We start from the raw sequence: 22,573 nt of genomic DNA, 5'->3' as shown, positions 1-22,573 counted from the left end.
CCCTCATCTAATGAAATTGCAGAGAATAAGACACTAGATTTCTCAGCCCTAAATGTGATGTACCTCTCATACCCTTTCCCTCAGGACTCAGGAATATTTGTAGAAGAGAGGGTGGAAAAATTCTAAGAGCCAGAGGTGATGGATTACATTACATTACATTACATTACATTACATTACATTACTGTATTTCCAAACACAGTAGGGGAATTGAACATATGAACTCACAATGAATAACAGCATACAAAAGACCCCCTCAAATCCCATCCAGACAAAATCCCAGTATAAAGGATTATGTGTGTACATGAAATCCCACCAGTACCTGAGGAGCTATTGGCATTTGATAGATGCTGGGAGAGGCACAGTCAGCTTTATTAAATGATGTGGCCACATGCAAGGGCAGGTGCCACTCTTCAGACGGTTGTGCAACACCAACTGATCTTGATGGCAAAAGGAAAAAAATTAAAAAGAAGAAAACTAAAATTTGGGTGAGAAGGTGATTACGGGAGGAGTTGGGGGGAGGATGAATATGTTCAAAATACATTGTATAAATAACTTAACAAAATTATTGGTAAAAAAACAAATAGGCTTAAAAAACCCAGTATTACTATGTAAAAAAAACCCCAAAATGTTTAAGAAAAGACTAGACTCAAAATCAAATACTAAATAAAATGTGAAACAGATATGAGGAATAGAGATACCTTTCTTAATGACAGAGCAGTCATGAGGAAAAAAAAATCACCAAGTTCCATAAGAAGTGGACAGGAAAAAGCTGAGAAATTAGGGAGATGAAAAATGTCAAAACGTGCTGGATGAGAGTAATTCCTGAACTATCATCAGGGAGGTGCGAGTATGGGAGCGCATATATATATCCAGATACCCAAAGGAGGGAAGTTTTTGCAAATTTTTCACAATTACTTCTATGCTTCCTGAATTGTTTCTGTGGGAGGGTCTGACTGTCACTTACCACTTAGAAGCTAAAAAACAGTGATGCTTGCAAAATCCAAGTCATTTCCCCTTAAAGTAAGCCTTCTCCATCTTTATCTTTTTGGATGCAATATGAGTCATCTCTGACTGTAAAGAAGCAGAGGTAAATTCTAAGGACCGAGAGTGCAGCATGATGAGAGGGACCTTGCTCTGGGTGACTTTTTTGGAGCAGTCCCCTCCCACAAATGGAATTGCCATCATAGTAGAATCACTGACAAAGGTCTGTGTGCAAGAATAGAGTTCTTTTTAACAGTGATCCCCAGAGCAGGAGTGACTGAAATGGGAAATAAGGTACAGACTTGACAACCACTAAAGCTGCTTGGTGTCCCATCTCATGAAATCTTTTGAAGGCCCTTTGGGAACTGCATTCCAAAACTAGGCTAAAATGACACCACAATGAAAACTAGTTCACATACCAGCAGCATTTGTACATTGATAACTTAAGGTCTCTTTGATTAGGAAATCCAAGCTATACAACCCAGTCATAATGTGAGATAATGTCTGGATACTCTGTACAGTAGGTAAGTTTGTATAGAACTGGTTGCCCAAGAAGTTGTTGGAGTATGTGTATACAGGTGCCCCAGCAGCCAGAAGATGGTGTTGGACTCTCTGAAGCTGGAGCTATTGGCTATTGTGAGCTGTGTGACTTGGGTGATGGGACCCGAACTCTGGTCCTTTGGGAGAGCAGCAAGCACTCTTAGCTGTTGAGCCATCTCTCCAGCCCTGATCAAAGACTTAAAATGCTAGTTTAAAGCTGCATGATACAGCACATCCCCTGAACACAAATCTGCTAGTGTCCTGCATAAACCCTAACCCACCACAGCTAGGGTAGAGGCTCTTGAACTCAACTGTGCTAGAAAGTTAACAGGATCGATAGTGTGCAGGTCTTATGCAGACAATCATAGTTTCTGTTAGTTCATGAATATGGTTGTTTGGTCATGTCCAGAAGACACTCTTGATCTGGTCATCTGAAACCTTCGACTTTTCTAACTTTCTTACCTCTCTTCCATGACTGTTTCCGAGTCTTGGGAGGATTGAATGTCCCATTTGCGGTTCAGCTCTTCACAGATATTTGTTCTCTGTACTTTGACTACTTGTGAATTTCTGCATTAACTGCCATCCACTGCACAAAGACACTTCTCAAATGAGGTCTGAGGGCTACACTAATATATGAATACAGATAGAGACATGAATTCAAAAGTCAGTTTGAAATTATGTTCAATTAACAAAATAATAATAGTAGGTTTAGCCCTGGGGCCCATGAACTCTCCAACCGTGGTTTTGGGAGCCAGACTTACAGCATCAGGCATGGATAGTTTTCTTTGGGTAGGCTTTAAATTCAATCAGAAAGTCATTGGTTGGTTACCCCTCTCTTGGTTAGTTTTTATTGTTGACTTGACATAACCTAGAATCACCTGGGAAGAGAAAATCTAGACTGAAGAATTGTCCGATAAGAACTGGTATGTGGGCATCTCTGTGGGGTGTTGCCATGTTTATTAACTAATGTAGGAGGGTCCAGTTAACTGTGGGCAATGTCATCCCTAGGCAGATGGTCTTGGCCTGTATAAGAAAGCTAGTTGATCATAAGCCAGTAAGCTCACCAATAGTAAGCTTAATTAGCTTTACTCTATGTTTTCTGCTCTAGGTCCTGCCCTAACTTTCTCCGGTGACAGACTGTGTCCTGAGAATGTAAAGTGAAAGAAACTGTTCCCTTCCCTGAGTTGCACTTTGTCAGAATGTTTTGTCACAACAAGAGACTGAAACTAGAATAACCCTGAAATTTGTGCAACTGTTTCACCCATAGGCATATTGTATCATGCTTGTAGATTGTTGTAGATGACAGGGTTTACAGCAGGGTGTGACTGCAGCCCCTCAGCCCCCAAGAAGCCTGCATAGCATCTTCGGGTACTTTGAATGTCAATCAGCAGGAAGGAAGTTTGCTGGTTAGCATCAACTTGATTTCTTTGTGTTCTGTGACCAAAGTGTATAGTATGATCAGCAACAGATCAAGTTGTGGTGCATAACCAAGAGCAATGACAATATCCTGCATTGTTTTAGGGATCTTCAGAACACTCCTGGTCAACAACTCAAGGAAAGGGATCCCATGTCTGGCACTGAGCTTTTATTTGTCAACCTATGGCTTCTAGGAGGAATATAATCCTCTATGTATGATAACACCAATTACACACACACACACACACACACACACACACACACTTATATAAAGTTTATGAAATGATAGATTTGCATATGGCTTTTTCAGATAGCCTTAGTTCTCACTCACATTGGCTCCTAGTGTCAAATCTTTACATTTGTGTGTTCAACTTGGAGTACCTATAGACCCAGGAACTAGAAAGGAGCCATTGGTGAGTAAGGGGCAAAAGGTCTTGAAGGAATGGGGAAAGGGACTGATGGAGGGAAGTTTAAGTGAGGAAAGGGATAGGAGGATAGGGCAGAAGAGCAGGTTGAGCGGAGATAACCTAAATGCTTTTAAATAAGAAAGCTCCCTAAATATTAGTTTGGTGCCCACCAGATGAAGAGAGTATTCTTCCAATTTGCATTCATTTGTAAGACTGACTTGTAGGCAGTGGGATATAAGGGGCAGTGATACAGGTGGCTTTCCAATCTTGTTTTAACAGTTAGGGGAGTGTTCCTCTCTGCTTTTCCCCTCCATTCTAAGTAGAGGAAGAGTGCTAGTGACTCAATTTTGAACATGTAGTTAAGGAAGCCTCTTGAGTTTCAAAGAGGCCACACAGACAGAGGACATGAATGTGCCTTGTGATGGCCATCTCTCTTTGTTCTGTGTCACTTGACTCCTCCTGGACAGACATTTGGGAGAATAAGAAGATTATTTCTTTTTTAATTTGACCTTGGGCTTGTTATCAATCTCACCTGTTTCCTAACACACCATATCTTTTAAAAAAATCCTTTTTAAATTTAATACATTATTTTCTTTCTATCTGACATGCACAGTCTATAGCATTTTTTCCCTTGGGTCTACCTCTCATATATCCCTTTTCAGAAAGAAGTGTTTGCAAAACTCTTTGGCTTCATCTCATTACTTTTTACTGTCACTGCCTGAAGGCAGAGCCCATAATGTAAATGTAAAATTGTGTTCGGCTAAGTTCCCGTGAGTATGTAATTATAATGCATTCCAATTCTGGAGTATACCTAAACAGGAAGAACCCACATCACCAACATGAGATTACTTATGGTATCAGTCACATAGGAAGATATAAGCAGAAGGCATAGCTGTAGTAACTAGCCCTAAAGGAGGCAAAGCAAAATACAAAGTATTATCCATTTTCATTGCTGATGTTCTGGGGAGAATTCTGTTAATAGAGAGGCCCTGAGGGAAGATTGAAAGAATTCTAATGTGATTTGGAGGAGTTAAAAAATATTTTAGGACATAATAGTATTTCTGCCCATGTTAAAAAGTACCAAGTGTTTTGGATACATTTCATATGAATATATTTGATAGTTAGAAAACCTTATCATTATTTCCTATTACCAAATCATAAATGCTGAACATAGTACCAGGTATAGTTTTCAGTTATTATGCTATCTATAACAACTCAATATATATAGAAGCATAAAAATACTTTTCTATATTAAATATACTATAACTTTTAGAGATATAACTAGATATATACATATAAAGCAGTCACTATGACAGTGATTAACTGATGATCCCCTGGTTTATTTACCAAAATAAAATACAGTTATCTCAAATTTTATATCTGAAGCAGAGGTAAGAAGTAGATTGTTCTGGTTGGATCTTTAAACCTGTAATCCAAGTTTTAGGGAATCATAGATATAGACCATGGTGTAGAAGAAAATAGTTTGTGAATCAGTTAGTAAAACGACGCAAGTAATTAAAAATAAGTGCCTTCAAATGCCAAATTAAGTAAATAAGTTTAATTGTTGACATTAACCTGATAATCTCTTGAAACACATTTTGGAAAATTACATAAACATAAAAACTAATATAAGAGCTAACAAAAAACAGAAATAAATTTAAAGATAAAACAGTTTCCTCAAGTTTAGTAATTTCAAAATCACTTTCTAAGTGTCTGTCATATCCACACAATACCTAATGTAATATTTGCTCAATAGTTTTATTGTATTTCATTCTTTTTACTCAGTGGATTAATTCTTATGTATTATTCTTACATTTATTTGTTTATTTTATGTAGGGGGTGTGCATGTGTACCACAGAGACTGGAGGGCAGAGGATAATTTGGAGTAGCTGGTTCTTTCCTCTGACCATGTGTGGTCTGGTGCTGGAGCTCAGGTCCTCAAGCATGGAGGCAAGAAGCATGGAGGCAAGAAGCATGGAGGCAAGAAGCATGGAGGCACGCACCTTTAATACTGAGCCATCTCACCACCTGTGTTTGACTTAAAATACAAAACCAAAACAGCACCATGGTTTTGCTTGTAATAAATATTATAATAAACACATATTCTTTTCCTTAAATAGAACAAACACATTAACATTCAAATAAGTGAAACTACTTGGGGTATGCTCTATGTAAAATAGTTTCCGGTTGTCTGCAAACTGCACTGTAATGATTAACATGACACTTGAGGATGTAAAATGCTCTAGTGTCCAAGGCATATACACTTATTTTTTATCTGCTGGACTTAAAATTTTCAGCATGGCAGATTATGTTTATGCCTTAACTACTCCATTAGTTCCAAGTGGTGGCTAAAGGTGTCTCCTTATTTCTGGATGGCAGTAAGACTCCTAACACAATGTGTACAGAGGTGTGACTCTGAAGCAGTATGCTATGCCAGCACAGTTAACTTCAGTTCATGCATAAAGTGACCAGACATCACATTACCACAGTAAAAGAAGCAAATGAAGAGACCTATCAGTGAACTACGTCTCTGAAAGCTGGTGCTTATCAGTGATTCCTTTATTTAAAATTCAAACAACTTCTCCAGTGTTTCATCTGCCCCAAACAACTTAATAATTGGCTTTTTGCTGTAAGAAAACAACTGTCACCATAGCATTTTACAATTTTGGGGTGATTATGATTATGATGTTGTTTTTAGATATTTATAAATTGCCATAAAACTAGACTATAGCAGAAAGCCACATGGTCAAAACCCAGAAAATACCTGAAAGTGTGGTGCCCATTCCCCAATTAATATATCTGCAACACAAGGCTCAGGGAGCATCATGGAAAAGAGGGTGGAAAGCTCTCGAGAGGTAGAGGATTGGGGTGTCTGATGTGAAACAGTCTCTTCTAAGACAACAACAAAACAGGCTGGAGGGATGGCTCAGCAGTTAAGAGTCCCTGTTCTTGCAGAGGACCCAGGTTGACGCCCAGCACCAACATGGGGGCTCACGACTGTCTGTAACTGTAATTCCAGAGGATTTGACACCCTCTTCTGGACTCTGCGGACACCAGGCAAGCATGTGGTATACACACATACATGCAGGCAAAACACTTGTACACATAAAATAAATAAATATAAAAAATGGTTTTAAAAACAAAACAGCAAAATCCTATGAAGAGCAGAAGACATGAACTGGAGGAAGATGAGGAGGACGGGCAGATCTGAGAGAAGTTGGGGCAAAAAATAGGAGAACATCATCAAAATACGTTGTTGAGAGTTCTCAATGTGTTAATAAAATATATTATTTTAAAAAATTAACAACTGATCAGACCTTTAAAAAAGTATGATCTCAAATTTACATCAGACCATTACAAGAAATAACCACTTGCAAGTTTCTTGGCTCCGTCAAGGTTCTTGAACCACACTTACTTACTCTGCAGTTTTCTTTCCTGGGTTATCTGTATCATTCTTCCCTCCACCAGTAGCTTGTGGTTTCATTAGAATAGAAAGCCAGCACATTCCTAGCTTTTCTGCAGCACGGGATAGCCTGGACATCTCTTCCGCCTCCGAGGCATATTTTAACATCCTGTGGCTTCTCATGTGAAACTGGGTTAGACGGAACCGATTGCATGTTTTAAAATTTTCACATGTGTTGGTTATTTACAAACTATTTTTTAAAAGAATAATTCTTATTTTAAAATTATGCAGTAAATTAAGCATTTTAAGTAGGCACATTTAGAAGGTCCAAACGTTTGGGACAGGGAAACTAGCTCTGTGGTATGTTTGGCTTTTACTTGTAAGTGAACTGCTGGTTCTAGAAACTTTTTGAAGAAGTGTTTATTTTTCACATATTTCAGGTTAGAATAAGAAAACCCAAAATAGGATGTTTTTAGCAGCAGGATTTGGTGAGAGATAGTTAAGTTATTCAGATTGTTTTCTTGGAAGGATCCTCAGTCAATTGTGACAATATATGGCTATTACATTTTTTTTAAAGCAATCCTAGCACTGAATCCCTTTTATCCCATGGTGCCAGCCCCTGTTGTGATACTGTCGGAAAGCCCTCACTAAAACTGAGGGGATGCTGGTACCATGCTCTTGGACCACTGATACCGTGGGTTGCATAAACATTTCTTAACTATTACCCAAATGCTAGTGTTCCATTATAGCTACAGAAAATGAGCTGTGACAGTATCTGTCTCCCAGACATCATTTATTAGTTATGCTGCCTCTTCTCGTGTGTTACCTCGAATGCCATCCCCAGTGTAAATGTGTCATGTGTCATTGTGATGTTTTCCCATCAGAGTAAGTCAAATATTTCTTTCACATGTCACATATCTTGAAAGCTCGTTGTTAAAACAAATTGAGATGAGTGTTTGGCTTCTTATATGGATTTGTTGCAGATAAAAGTAAAAGTAATGGCTGGGCATGCACTGAAGAAAATTCTCTAACTTTACAGAGACTTCTTGGCTTGGCTTAAAAAATAACATTAATTAAATTATGTAAATTTCATTCTGCTTTAGAAATCATGCCTTAATGTTCAATATTTGGAAGCTGAAGTTTGCTATGTGGATTATTTTGCCTCTTTTTTTTTGAAGCCATGGGGAGAGGACGTACATGCCATTTTTTTTTTTTTTTTTTTTTAGGCCAACCAAGTCTGAAAACTTTTCTACCATATCAGTGAGGGCCCTTCTTGTGCTCAAGAGGCTCCTCCATCGTCCACAAAGCAGCAGCTTCGGGGTGCTAGTCAGAATCATTTGCTACAGCAGTAGGTGCAAAAAGACCCCAGAGAGTAATGTCTGTAGATATAAATGTGTTTTCCAAAACTTCTCAAATTGACAGATCTGTCTTAGAAATAGTTACAGTATACTTTACTTCTTGTTATAGGCACTAACGATTGTCATTTTCTATTTCCTGACAATTAAATTTTTATGTTGCATAAATATAAGTGATTTGGTATTTATTACAACCTCTGAAGGTTCTTTTTAAAATATTCTTATCAATGTTCTTTTATCAAGAAATATTTTAAACTATTTTCTAAAAACAACCTACGGAAATACAGTCTAAACCATTTTTCCCCTATGGACAACCATCATAATTATTTAAGATAGAAATTATACACATTTTATCTACTTATTACAACATTCTTCCCATCAAATAATTGTTCCACTCACATATCCTTTTTTTTTTTTTTTTTTTCTTTCTGGAAGATTCAGCAAGCTAGGCACTGCCGCCTTTGAACAGTTGGTGGCTCCAATGCTTTGCAACTGTCTCAGTTCAGTGATGAAGTAGGATGGTTCTCTTTTAACCATTCAAAATGCATTTGAAAGCAAAAATGCATGAGCAAATATAGTGAATTTTATCAGAATCTGAAAGCTTTATCACATATGAACTTAAAAGAAAAGTTTTTGACTCTCTTAACTTCAGACTGTGTGATATAGTGGGACAGGGGAATCTGTGGCTGATATGTAAAATTAAATTAATTATAAAAAAAGAAATTCACTGTGTAGTGAAAGATCTCAAATATTCTAACAGAAATGTAATGTGAGCCACACTTGCAGTATGCATTTCTTAGAATTCATATATATATACCTCTCTGTCTCTCTGTCCCATCTCCAACATCCAATACACATTTTGTGTTTACAGTGCACTTCACTTTGGACTTGGGGCATTACAAGAGGCAAGTGCCTAGTCCTGATGAGGTCAGACCTCAAGCAATGAAGGGCAATCCTTTTACTCAAATTAGATGAACCTATGAATTACTGACAGAAAGTCATTTTGGTAAAGTGTGTTTTGTTCCTAAATTTGGAGTCCTTTTCAAACAAAGCAGGAGACTTACTTAACAATTTTGAAGAGATAAAAACAAAATATGTAGCTTATTTAGCAGCATCTTAATATTGCCTTGGCAATGTTAGAACTCTGTATTATTGAAGAGTTATTAGATGACTCCAGACTCTACAGTATCCCTTAGTATTTTTGACACACTAGACAATTTCTCTCATGTTTGACTTCCAGTTCAGACTCTCCTTTTCTACATTTCCAGATTTTGCTTGCATATTCTTTTATTTATTATAAAGTCTGCTAGCCTCAGTGTCCACCCCCTCCCCATTAGGGGCAGCTATTATTATGTGGGTTTAAGGTGTCTAGCCCCAGAGGCATACTGATTTTGTTTGAGCCCTGGACCTACTACTGATCTATCCTGTGAGGATTGTGTCTACTGTAACATCTGATGGTACTGAAAATTGCAATACCCAGATAGATAAGGGGCTGTAGTGATGATCACAATGGCTATGGTAGGAGCTGGAGGGAAAGCTTAGTGGTGAAGAGCCAAATTTCAGAGGACCGAGTTCTGTCCTCGTGCCTGTGCTGCCGGCCAGCTGCTGGGGTCCAAGGCTGCCTTCTGGCCTCTGCAGAGGCCCTGGCTTTTGGTTAGTATGTTTTATTACAGCGATGGAAAGCAAAGTAAGACACAGAGAAAACTAGTTCTGGGTCTTGGGGACATAAACTAATAATTATTAAAATCAACTTTTTTTCTGAAGCTAGTTAAGCAGGTTTATTACTTTTCTAGGTGTAAACTGGCTTTCATATTAAAAAACAGAGCCGGGCGGTGGTGGCGCATGCCTTTAATCCCAGCACTCGGGAGGCAGAGCCAGGCGGATCTCTGTGAGTTCGAGGCCAGCCTGGGCTACCAAGTGAGTTCCAGGAAAGGCGCAAAGCTACACAGAGAAACCCTGTCTCGAAAAACCAAAAAAAAAAAAAAAAAAAAAAAAAAAACAAACAAAAAAAAAACAGAATCTTAAACATCTGGAAAAATAATTACTGTCCACCCTCTGCTATTGTCTAGTTTGGGAAAAAAGATCTGGGGTGAAAACAGAATGAAAATTCAAAGTCAGTAACAATTCTAAAAACAACTTCCAGAAAAATATTTTGAGTAATCATCATTATTCGGAGTTTCCAATTGGTAAGCATTTGCCATGTGTGGCCACAGCTGCTAGGTATGCTTTTGGAGAGTAAAAATCTAGAATAGATCAGAAACTGAAACATATCATGAAGGATATATAGAAAAACTTAATGTAAAGTTGTATGGTAGTAATCTGCTGTGTTCATGTTTCAATTCTCTATTCCATGAAATATTAACTAGTAGATTATACTTCCACATTCAACAATGTGCAGACACTTGAGATCTTTTAGCTCACTTCTTTATTAGATATTTTCACCTCTTGTGTTCGTTGAAGGGGCAGTTTTCATGGGCAGCTCACAGGGCCTCTGCACAATGAGTGGACCTCAGGTGTGGAAGCTTAGATTCTGCTGGATTTATGAAGTGTGGCTTCTCTTCATCATGACACTTGCAGTGTCCCTACTCTTGTGCTTTGGCACCATTATTAAGTCAAATAATATTATGTGAGCTCAGCCCTCTGATTCTACAGCAGTGGATCTGATCGCTGGGATCATCATCACGAGTCAGGTAGGCATAGAGGATGTAGTATGGCATGCTGAATCAAAGGGTGGTATACTGCCTAGATGGGAGGATGTGAGGTTTCATCATGCTAATAGGCAGACAAGTGGTTTAGCTTTGTGAATTGTTGATTTCTATACTGTTATCTACTTGAGGCTTTTGGACCATAGTTCATCTCAGGTAACTGAAACCAAAGAAGTAAAACTATAAAGAAGGGAGGCTATTGTGTGATGGGAGCCACACACCCGTATTGGGAAGGGAGGCTACTGTGTGATGGGAGCCACACACCCGTATTGGGAAGGGAGGCTACTGTGTGATGGGAGCCACACACCCGTATTGGGAAGTAGACATCACTGGTGCCATAAGATAATGAGGCACTGCTAGTCAGTCCTGGTTGTGCTAAGGGGAGAGGCATTTAGACAGAATTTCTCTTTTTTTTTTCCCTCATGATGAGCTGTAATCATTTGGAAGGTAGAAAGCTATTTGAGAGTTTGAGTAGAAAGTGTTTGGAGATGTTTCTAGAGAAATGGGCAGGCAGGCAGTTTGAAATTAAACTGACATGTTCTGAATAGAAAACAAGGGCCAGGCACCAATGGTGAATTAAAGTTGTTTCTATTTGCTTTGTGTTTATCATTTTGTCACAGTTACTACACTGCAGTGCTCCCTGTATGGAACCTGTGAGGGCAGATGACTGTGTGAGCACATTGAAAGTTCCTTTGACAGTCCCCCAAACCTAGTTTCCATTTCTAGTTAAATCTGATGGTGGGTAAAAAGTTTGAACTCTCAAAATGATTCATGTTTAGATAGATATTTTTGCTGTGCCACCGCTACCATATTTATATTGAGTTTTAAAGTAACCAGAAAAGCAAACAACAGTAAAAGTGTTATAATGACTTCTTTTTGATGAAATTTTTAAATTATTACATGTAATATTTTGTCCATAGCATTAAATATTGGGAGAATCAAAAATATAACATAGAAAACTCAATGGCCCAAGTTGACTCTGTATTTCATATTTTAGTAACAGTAAATCAGACCAAAAATGATCTTCTCAGCTTTTTCTCTACATGATTTCTTGAGGCATCTGTATGTGTACAAGTATGTTATTTGCATGTTTCCACTCTTGAGAACTTACCACAGTTTATATAACATATATAAAATATGCCTTTAGACAGAACATTTATCAGGAGGTGGTGGCACATTTAAACAGAACATTTACCGGGAGGTGGTGGTGCACACCTTTACTCCCAGCACTCGGGAGGAAGAGGCAGGTAGATCTCTGTGAGTTCGAGGCTAGCCTGGTCTACAGAGTGAGATCCAGGACAGGCACCAAAACTACACAGACAAACCCTGTCTCAAAAAACCAAACAACAACAACAAAAACCCCAAACAAACAAAAACAAAACAAACAAACAAACAAAAAACACCAAAGAAAACCAAATCCAAAACCAAAACCAGAACATTTGTTTGAAAACATTTTTTCTAAGACAGGATTTCCTGTAGCTTAGGCTGGCCTTGACCTGTCTAGTAGCTGAGGGTGCTGTTGAACCTCTGCTATCCCTGCCTTCGTCCCCCAGGTTCTGAGATTACAAACATTTGTCATCATGCCTGGTTCATGTGATACAGGAATTGAACACAGAGCCTTATATGTGCTAGGCAAGTACTATTGCCAACTGAGCTATATCCCCGATCCTGAAACTTCCTGTTCATCAGAGAACAAATGATATTCTGAGTGACCCACATTCCTTCATGTAAAATGCTTTGAGGGTATGCAATGAACTCTTGATTGACTCATTCTGTGTACAAGGAGTTCATTTTATGAGAGGTGATAAATCAAGATGTGAACTATAATCCTCAGTAATGATGTGATAAATGCTGCACAAGAAGAGCAAATGCATTTTATGAAATTGAGGAAGGAATCATAGTGTCCATAAAGGCAGACCGGTATAATTTGAGACACAGTTAGAAGCTGAAAATAAGGGTCTGGGATAAGCATCTTTGGAAAAGGCAAAAAGATGGGAAAAGAAAACTCTTTGGTTTCTATGAAGTGCATATGAAAGAGACCAGTAGGTCTGGGGAATTGACTCAGTTAATAATGAGCTTACCACACTGTTGTTGGTTGTTTTCACTCTTTATGCTTACATTCTTTGTTCTTTGATCTTTGGGGGCCACCACCCAGCTCTCAAATAAATCACACATGGATTCATAGTCATAAATGCCTGGCTTTAGCTTGGCTTGTTTCTAGTCAGCTTTTCTTAAATTATCCCATCTAGCTTTTGTCTTGGGGTTTTTACCTTTCTCTATTCTGTATACCTTTCTTTACTTCTTACTCTGTGGCTTGCTGTGTAGCTGTGTAGCTGGCCCCTGGAGTCCTCCTCCTTATCCTGCTCCTCCTTCCTAGTCCCTCTTTTTCTCCTTCTATATTTTTTCTCTGCCTACAAGCCCCGCTTACACTTTTCTCCTGCCTTGTTATTGGCTATTCAGCTCTTTATTAGACCATCAGGTACTTTAGACATGCAAAGTAACACAGCTTCATGGAGTTAAACAACTGCAGCATAAAAGAATGCAACACACCTTTGTATCATTAAACAAATGTTTCACAGCATAAACAAATGTAACATATCTTAAAATAATATTCTACAAAATGCAATCATGAGGACCTTAATTCACGTGGAAATCTACATGGCATCTACATGAATAAACAAACAACCCCCCCCCCAAAAAAAACCCCTGATGCTGGAAGCTGATCTTTGTGCCATAGACTTGTAATCCTAGCACTGGTAAGGAAGAGACATGAAGATCCTTGAGGTTAGCTAGTAAGTTCAGCTACTCAGGAATTTCCAGGCCATGGAGAGACTCTGTCTTGGAGCACAATGTAGATGGCTCCTGAAGAATGCATATACATCCCTGTGTGTATACACACACACACACACACACACACACACACACCATCACCACCACCACCATCACAGAATAAAATAAAATAGAACAGCAGAAATGGTTTTAATGAGGTAGGTTTGAGGCTCAGCTCAGAAAGACCTCAGAATGGAAGGACAGGCAATGGTATGTCATTGGGCAGAATGAACATAGTTAAGAATACAACAAAAGCAAAGAGACTTTTGTCCCTGATTCGGTTCTGTCCCTAACTAGTTCTGTCATCTTAGGTAAGATACTTAACTTCTCTGAGCCTTGATTTCTTTCATGTGTGTAGCAGGGATTGTCATCATATTTCCCATAGACAATAATGTGGATATGGTGAAGAAATGAGCATTAAACACTGCTGCAATGTGTGCTTCTAAAGCACAATCTAAAAAGGCCACTGCTAGTTCCAGGACTGTAAGCATGTAATAGGAGATGACCTCATTTTTTGCCTTGTGTGCGATAGTATTCTTTCCTCACTTTAGGCCAAGCTACTCACTGTCATTCTATGGCAGTCTAGACTTCCTTCCTTGATACTGAAGCTGTCTTATACTATAATCATACATGTAACAGGAGACTAAAATTAATTATGCATATAATTATTTCAAATAAATCTTGATTAGAGAGAATAAGTAACTTCGTTTTGAGCAATTAAGCTTTTTTATGCTTGTTGTTTTTCAAGAGAATTTAAAAATATCTATGTATCTATGTATGATCTATGTATGTATGTATATATATGTGTCTATCATCTATCTGTCTGTCTGTCTATCTATCTATCTATCTATCTATCTATCTATCTATCTATCTAATCTCTCCCCAATATTGCAGATTTTCAGAGCAACCAGAGACATAACATCATTTAGCTCAGCTCTTCATAAAGTCTAGAAGGTCTGAGTGTGGTATGGCTGGCTCAAGGTTACAGATGCTAAAAATGTATGGACAGAACTGTTATTTCTCCCTCCACATGATCTTACTTTTTTCTAAGATAATATAATTAAAAGTGAATTACTCTTTCTAAGATGCTTAACACACACACACACACACACACACACACACACACACACACACACACACACACAAACACTAAGGAACTTCATGAAGATTCTCTGTTGTATAATAATAAAGTAACAGGAAAAACATTTTACTGACAGAATTGTGTAAATTAGCATGCAAACAACTAAATAAAATGTGCAGAACATTTGCCCTCTGGTCCTTTGGTGTTTTAAATAGTCATCAAGATTTATTGTTCATAGTCCCACATTAGCTGCTCAGACTGGCTTTGTTGTGCTGTGTGTCTGCTGCCTCCCCCACTCTGTCAGCCAACTGACTGGAGGGCAGGGGAATGCTGAAGCCCTGAGGGTAGCAATAGGGGGACATTTTGGAGCAGAGGAAACCAGAGGTGAGAAGGACAGAATGAGACTTCACAGTTTTAAATATCTGAACAATTTCCTATGCCTCTGCATAGGTACTACCCTACTGACAGGGTCCTGGGATTGCATTAAGGCATATTAATTAATTTGGATATAAAGATTCATATTTAATAAAAATGTATTGAGCAACAAACTGCTCATCCTTAAGCTCTGTTGAAGCACCAGGAAGTCTCCAGGGCTGCAAGGTGAGGAAGTGCTCGCCCGTGTTCTAGTGCTGTTTTCTCTTCCATTTATCTGTGTTTCCTTTTCTCTCTCTAATGTTAGGAGAATGCGGAGTTTCCTTGGAAGGACAGTGTGGGATTTTATTTGTATTATTTATTTTCAGATCACAAATGTAAATTTGGAAGATATTTAAAGCCATAGTAAAGAAAGTAATAAAACATAAGTGACTAGTTAGTATGTTTTCATTTTCTCTCTCTCTATGGAGAGCTCAGTGCAGCTGCTTCTGTATGCCATGCACATTCTTACTCAGCGTCTTCCCAGCCAACATTCCTGGAGAGTTTTTGAACTTGTAAAGCATAATTTTTATTGACTGCATTCTTTTCCATCATATTGAGGATGTGGTATGCAGATTGTTTTTGTAAGGGCTATGAGTGCATAAAGGGCATCCCAAACAAAGAGACTTCCAACATTCCTTCTATCTAAATAACTTATGGTGAGATGCTTATGGTTCATGTTTAATTTTGTTTGATTGGATTGCATTTTGAAATATTAAGAAAGCGTGTTAAGCATGAGCATAAGGAAACCTGCCTGCTTCTTCTGCTTCCTGCCTGGAAGCCATTGTGCTTCCTTTGTGTACTCTGAACAGGGCAGCCGGATCCCTTTATGGTACCTATTTGTTTATGTGCTGGTCTAACCTTCTGAACTGTAAATTTTGAAGGCAGCCACCGTATTTGATTCACCTCTTCCTCCCTAGTTATAAACTAGGAATCAGGCCTGGCATGCAGGTGCTTTGATATTCGAGTGAGTCATTGAAGTGATTTAGGACATACTAGGAGTTGATAAGGGGGCCGTGGAGGTCAGAGCTCACTGTGTTCACATGTGAGCAGAGCTAGGACAGGACTCCACCTTCCTTTCTCCACTTTGTGTCTAGGAAACATCTGAGCAGTGAGAGCAAGGAATATAGTATGCAGGGATCTGTTTGGAATCCTGGAGCTTGCAGTGTAAAACTTTTTTTTCTTCTAAGAGAAGGATAAGCTAATCAAGGAAAGCTGAGGCACAATTTAAAAGCATGTTGTTGCATTGCTGTAGGAAAGGTTTCCTACGTTATCGCTGTGCTTACACTTGAATTAAAAAGATAAAGCAGATAGGCAGAATACTTGTTTGTAGATAATTCTCTGAAGAGCAATAGAGTTCATTCTGTATTTAATTTCTATGGATAATATGCTATGGACCCAGTAATCAATATTTTGATTTGCATAGTACATATAATATTCAATAGATATTTGTCTATGTGGATGCAGTGATTAATAATTAAGATTGGGTAATGTGTATTGGTATATGCTGGGAGATAATGCTCTTCTACACTGTAAAAATTTGTCACTGGAATTGGTTTAATAAAATGCTGATTGGCCAGTAGTCAGGTAGGAAGTATAGGTGGGACAAGCAGACTAGGAGAATTCTGGGAAGAGGAAGGGTGGAGTCAGGAGTCACCAGCCAGATGCAGAGGAAGCAAGATGAGAATGTCACACTGAGAAAAGGTACCAAGCAACGTGGATAAACATAGATAAGAATTATGGGTTAATTTAAGTATAAGAGCTAGTTAGTAATAAGCCTGAGCTAATGGCAGAACATTTATAAGTAAAATTAAGCCTCCAAGTCAATTATTTGGGAAGTGGCTGCTGGGTATTTGGGAACAGGCATGTAGGAAAGAAACTTCTGACTACAGATATGACTTTCATTTTAAATTGTACCTTAATGGATATAATAATTATTTGCTGAGATTGTTAGAAAAAATTTATCATATTATTTAATGGTTATTAGACTAGTAGACAGTATGATTTAAAATTGGTAAGTTATTTACTTTCAAGTTCTGAGAATCAAACAGGATACTTGGTCATTTTTAAATTATCATCAGCCAGCATTTACAGATGCATTTAAGTCAAATGGGAAGGAGTATATGGACTCATCTTCATTCTTTTCTGTTGTTTTTCAAAATAAAAATATTTATAATTTTATTTATTCTGATCATCATTTGTGTTTTTGTGTACATGATGTGTTGGTGGATGGAGGTCAGGGCACAGCCTTGTAAGGTGGTTCTCCTACTTTTTTTGTTTTTTTTTTTTGGTTTTTCGAGACAGGGTTTCTCTGTGTAGCTTTGCGCCTTTCCTGGGACTCACTTGGTAGTCCAGGCTGGCCTCGAACTCACAGAGATCCGCCTGGCTCTGCCTCCCGAGTGCTGGGATTAAAGGCGTGCGCCACCACCGCCCGGCTGGTTCTCCTACTTTTACATGAATTCCTCCACTCCATCACCAGCTGAGCCATCCTGCCAGCTCAACTATTCACTTTCTAAGGAGGAGGTATGTACTCTTGTCTCCTAGGATCATTGCTAATTCTTTCAAGGTGCTATCCCAAATCTTTGAAGCATTCCTTCAACACATTTAGTAGAGGTATAAGTAGTATCATGGTCTATATTCTGGGGGAAGCTTAAGATTTTTTTAAGAAAACAAAACATAATGTTATGATAGTCTAAGCAGCAATATATTATTAATCAGCTAATAATAACTGGCAAAATAATATGCTTAAGATGGAAGAAAATAATGTGAGATGCATGATGAAAATTCTTCATGATGAATCAGAACTGAGAGCCATGAAGAAAAGGAAGGAATTTTAGGTTTATCTGTTGCTGAAAAGTATAAGTGGGGCCAATACATATTTTAAGGAAAAGAAAATGGGAAAAGTGGGTTTACACCACAATAATAAAAGTTCACTAAATTTAAATGTTGAGCTTATATAAATCTTTTAAAGGAATTAGCCTGGATCCCAAATGAAGAATAGTTTTGCATAAGACCTGGGAATTGACCTTCTAACACCCTAGCAAATGTTACTGACATTCATTGAATTGTATTGAAGAAACACAAGGATACAGGCTAGGGGTTGACTAGGGACCAGTGCTATAACTTAGACCAGAGAGAGAAAGGAGCTAACTGGGGACTTGATGAGAAAGATGGGAAGTTGGAATGAAAACAATGAATATAAAGGACAGATAGACAAGCTGTCAGTCATAACTTGCACCATACAGTCATAAAAGGAGGCAGAGTAAAAAAATGCTAGGCTGTAAGGATGCTTTTATTAATGAAAAGAACTAAGCTCAGATTGTTTGTCACCAGGCGGTGGTGGTACGTGCCTTTAATCCCAGCACTCGGGAGGCAGAGGCAGGTGGATCTCTGTGAGTTCGAGGCCAACCTGGTCTCCAAAGCGAGTTCCAGGAAAGGCGCAAAGCTACACAGAGAAACTCTGTCTCGAAAAAAAACAAAAAACAAAACAAAACAAACAAAAAAAGATTGTGTTTGTCAATTTAGCAAATTAATCAATGGGTAAGAGAGTATGAGCTGGAGAGAAAATATTGTAAAGTCTCCTTTATATAACCAGAGTTCATAGCCATATGTAGTGGTTTATACCAGCACACCAGAGGCCAAGTGACAGGGGGCTTTTTTTTTTTTTAAGTTTGGGATGATGGCAGGATTCTGACATTAAAAAGGAGAAGGGATGGATGAGAAGGCAGTTGTGGAGAGGGATGGATGCGGGTATTTACTGCAGGCGCCACAGATATAGGCAAAAGGAGCAAGAACCCCAGCAGTCACTTCCCTGGGTTGGCCAGAACCCCGGTGGCATGACATAGAAATGCACCCCCTGTTGGTGCAGGTGCCAAGCAGCCTGGCTCCCTTCGGAGTCCAGTCAACCCATTCCATCTTTCCCTCGGCTTCAGGCAACTGTCAGCAACCCTGGCAGCTGAATCACCCCGTCTCTGCCTCTATCCTCACACCGCCTTCTTCCCTGCTGCCTTGTTCTTTCTTATCGGTTTCCACGGCTCACCCCAAGTCCAAGTGGTCATTCTGATGTTTTTAAAACTAAGTGCATCTGCAAAGACTCGGTTGCCAAAACCACGTTTTCATGTTCAAAATTCAAGAGTGGACATGATTTGGGGGGAGGATAGTATTCAACTCAGCAACACACCAAAGAATAGTTTGTAGAAGAGCTGGGTAACTGGAAGCATGAGAATAGAGGAAAACAGGTAAAGAGGAAAGGAAGTCTGATCTTAGAGCTCGGAGAACCAGGGCGGGCAAGAAAGCTGACAAAGGGAAGGACTCGGGGAAATGGGGTTCGAGGGGTCAGGCTCAGCAGACTCAAGAAACTGTTGGCCAACGAGTTTTAGACTAGTATTGATCATAGGTATTAGCAAAATAGTGATAAGCTCGTTCGGAAATAGTGACAGGAAAAGAAGAGTCATGGAAAGCTAAGATGCCCTGCATTGCTCAGGTGAAGGAAGGAGGCAGGGGAGTATCACTGCCCGAGGTGTGGCCAAGTGTTGGCAGGGACCTACAGTCTCTGGCACATCCCAGAGGGAGGGCTGTTCTCTCTTCTCACAAAGTTTGGATCAAGACAAGAATTCAAAAGTGGCCAGAGCAAAAGATTTCTCCTTTTAACTTGGGAGCATGAACTGCTTGTACCTTTTCATATGCAAATATGAAGAATTAGACTGAATACTAATGTGCAAAGACACTTGTAAAGTAATATCACTTCTTCAGATGGTTAATAAGGCTGCTACATGGACCTTATTTATACACAGTAAAGATTAAACATATGATAGGAAGAATCTTTACATGAGGCAATTAGCAATCAATTATGACAATGGTATATAGCAGTGAAGCCTCTGGAAGAACTTCCTTTTCTTTAATCAGAGATAATTATCAATTATGGGGCCTAATCATTAGTAGACTATCTATATTTTGCATTTTAAGAAGCTGCTGATAATTACTCTCCAGATATTGCTCCAAGTGCTCATTATGCTTGGAGAGGAGTGACTCTTCCTTTTAAAAGTGACTTTTAACTTATAACCTTGAGCAATTTAAGATTGCGTTGTACCAACATTGAACTGAGATATTATGCTCAATTTTTTCTTTTATTCAAAACAATCATTTGACAATTGCATATATGCTAAGTAAAGTAAATCTATTGCTTTTAAGTACAGTTCACTTTTTTTTTTTAAACAGAGATCTGCCTGCCTCCATCATTAGGAGGAGAAAGTTTATTATCTTAGTTATATTTAGGATGTTACTTATAAGCATGGATTAGTGTCAGGTATTTTTCCAGTGGGGCAGAATAATGTCTATTTACTGAGTGAGGCTGTGAACCAGGAGTTGTATAAACCTTTTACGTATATTACCCCAGTTAACCCCATCAGCAATGTTACATGGGCATTGTATTTCTGCCTCATTGCTTAAAGTAATGAAAACAAGTATCAGAGTGTTCTTAAACACTTGGCCAAAGTAGCACAGATAAAGAACAATCATTCTGGAGTATATTTATATCTAGTATTAACATTAATTTTGCCTAAATGTATTAATATCTGAGCTATTATAATGTCAGATGTGAGAAAATAAAATATTAATGTTAGTATTTAGACATCTGTACTGGCCTGCCCTTGGGGTCCTGACAGGATATATCTTCAGCTGCAGCCACTAAGAGCACCCCCTGTATGCATTCGCTTAGTTTCCTTATAAAAGGCGGGCCTTGCCCACCTCCTGTCTCTTTCTCTTTCTCTTCCTTCACTCTCCTCCCCAGGGACCGGTCTCTGCCCCTTCTCTGCTCCTCTCCCTTCTCCTCAGTAAACCTCTCACGTGGGCCCTGTTGTATGGTGTGACTCCTTCATGCCACTTTTAAAATACAACAGTTCTCTCACTCTTGATTAATTTAGTAGTGCTACTAATGCTTTAAGATACCAATCTTACAGTTTTCCTCTAAATATAAATGAAAAGAAGCAAAAAAGAGAAAATTACTGAAAATTAAGTACCAGATAATTCAGTGACCCATAACTACTGTTAGCTGAAAAATGACAACCTGATTTTGAAAGTGTTTATTGATACTATTTCATCAGATGGTGATTTCCCCTCTGATTTAAAAAATCTAAATATTAAGTTAAAAGTAAAAGGTGGACTGCTACTTAAGAAATAAAAACTCCAATCAAGATAATATAAGACAGACAAAAATTTGACTTGTGGGAATGAAATCAATTCAATAATTGTCCCCAGTCCCTGCTCAAAAGGTAAAGGTTTATAGGGCATGGTCAGCTGATCTCCTGGGCTCTGTTGTGTGGGAGATGAACCTTCTCACATTTAATGATCAAACAGTATAAAGTGTTAAGCATTTTTGCTTAAATTAATTTCTGGAAAACATTAAATTTAAGGATAACATTTTAGCTGATGTGGGTAACAAATTTGTTTGTTAATTCATTTTTCTTGAAAACATTGGTGCAGTTACAGAGATATTAGATCTCAGGTGTGAGTTGTTCTGTGTAAAAGCAAAAACACAGACTGTAGAACAGTTGGTGCAAGATGGACAACTAAAATGGGAAGAAATTTGTACTGTTTTCACTCCTGTTAGAACATGGTTTTGCTTCAATAATTACCTGGTAGGGAGGTGAAACCACTGTGGTAAGGACAGGGTGGGGTCGAATTGGACCAATTGATAAGGGACTGGTCAATAGGAGTCCTTTCTTACTGGATAAGGGGTCACTTCTGACAAGAGCATGAGAACTCATGTTAGGCTTTGGAGACTTTATATGGCTCAGATATGACAAGAATGGTCATAGTTCTCGTCATTAGAAGTTTAGTGGGAGTAAGAGATAGGGATACATAGTGCCTTGGCCATCTGTAAGGACATGAGGTGCTGCTGGACCATGACGAGAGACTCTGCAGGACTCAGGCATGATGTAGGAAAGAGGCACAGCTGGCTTTTCACAGGTACCAACAAGTGCCAGGGGTTCTGCTCATTTATGAGGTGAGTACAAGGGACCAAAAACTAACTGTCCAGCTCAGTAGCAGCAGGATTGCCAATTTTAAGAAATATAGAAGTCACCCTAACCAGCTTGGCTTGTATTTGGACTTCATTCATATTTGTGTTTTCTAGGAAAGTTCTTAATCATTTTTCACATTTCTTTCTTTCTTTCTTTCTTTCTTTCTTTCTTTCTTTCTTTCTTTCTTTCTTTCTTTCTTTCTTTCTTCCTTCCTTCCTTCCTTCCTTCCTTCCTTCCTTCCTTCCTTTATTTCTGTTTTGGTTAGTAGAGTAATAACAACTGTCATGGGATGGTTGAAATGTTTGTTACAGGAGATATAACTGTAAGCACTTAATAAATGTTAGCTATTATTATTTACTGGGTATAGAGATTATCCAAACCAGCTTCTGAGCATGTGTTAGTTTTATTTATGTTGTTATGATAAAA

The sequence above is a fragment of the Peromyscus californicus genome, unplaced genomic scaffold, assembly GCF_007827085.1.
Source record: "Peromyscus californicus insignis strain IS unplaced genomic scaffold, ASM782708v3 Scaffold_12__1_contigs__length_115047231, whole genome shotgun sequence".
NCBI classification, from domain to species: Eukaryota; Metazoa; Chordata; class Mammalia; order Rodentia; family Cricetidae; genus Peromyscus; species Peromyscus californicus.
This window is presented reverse-complemented; position numbering follows the sequence as displayed.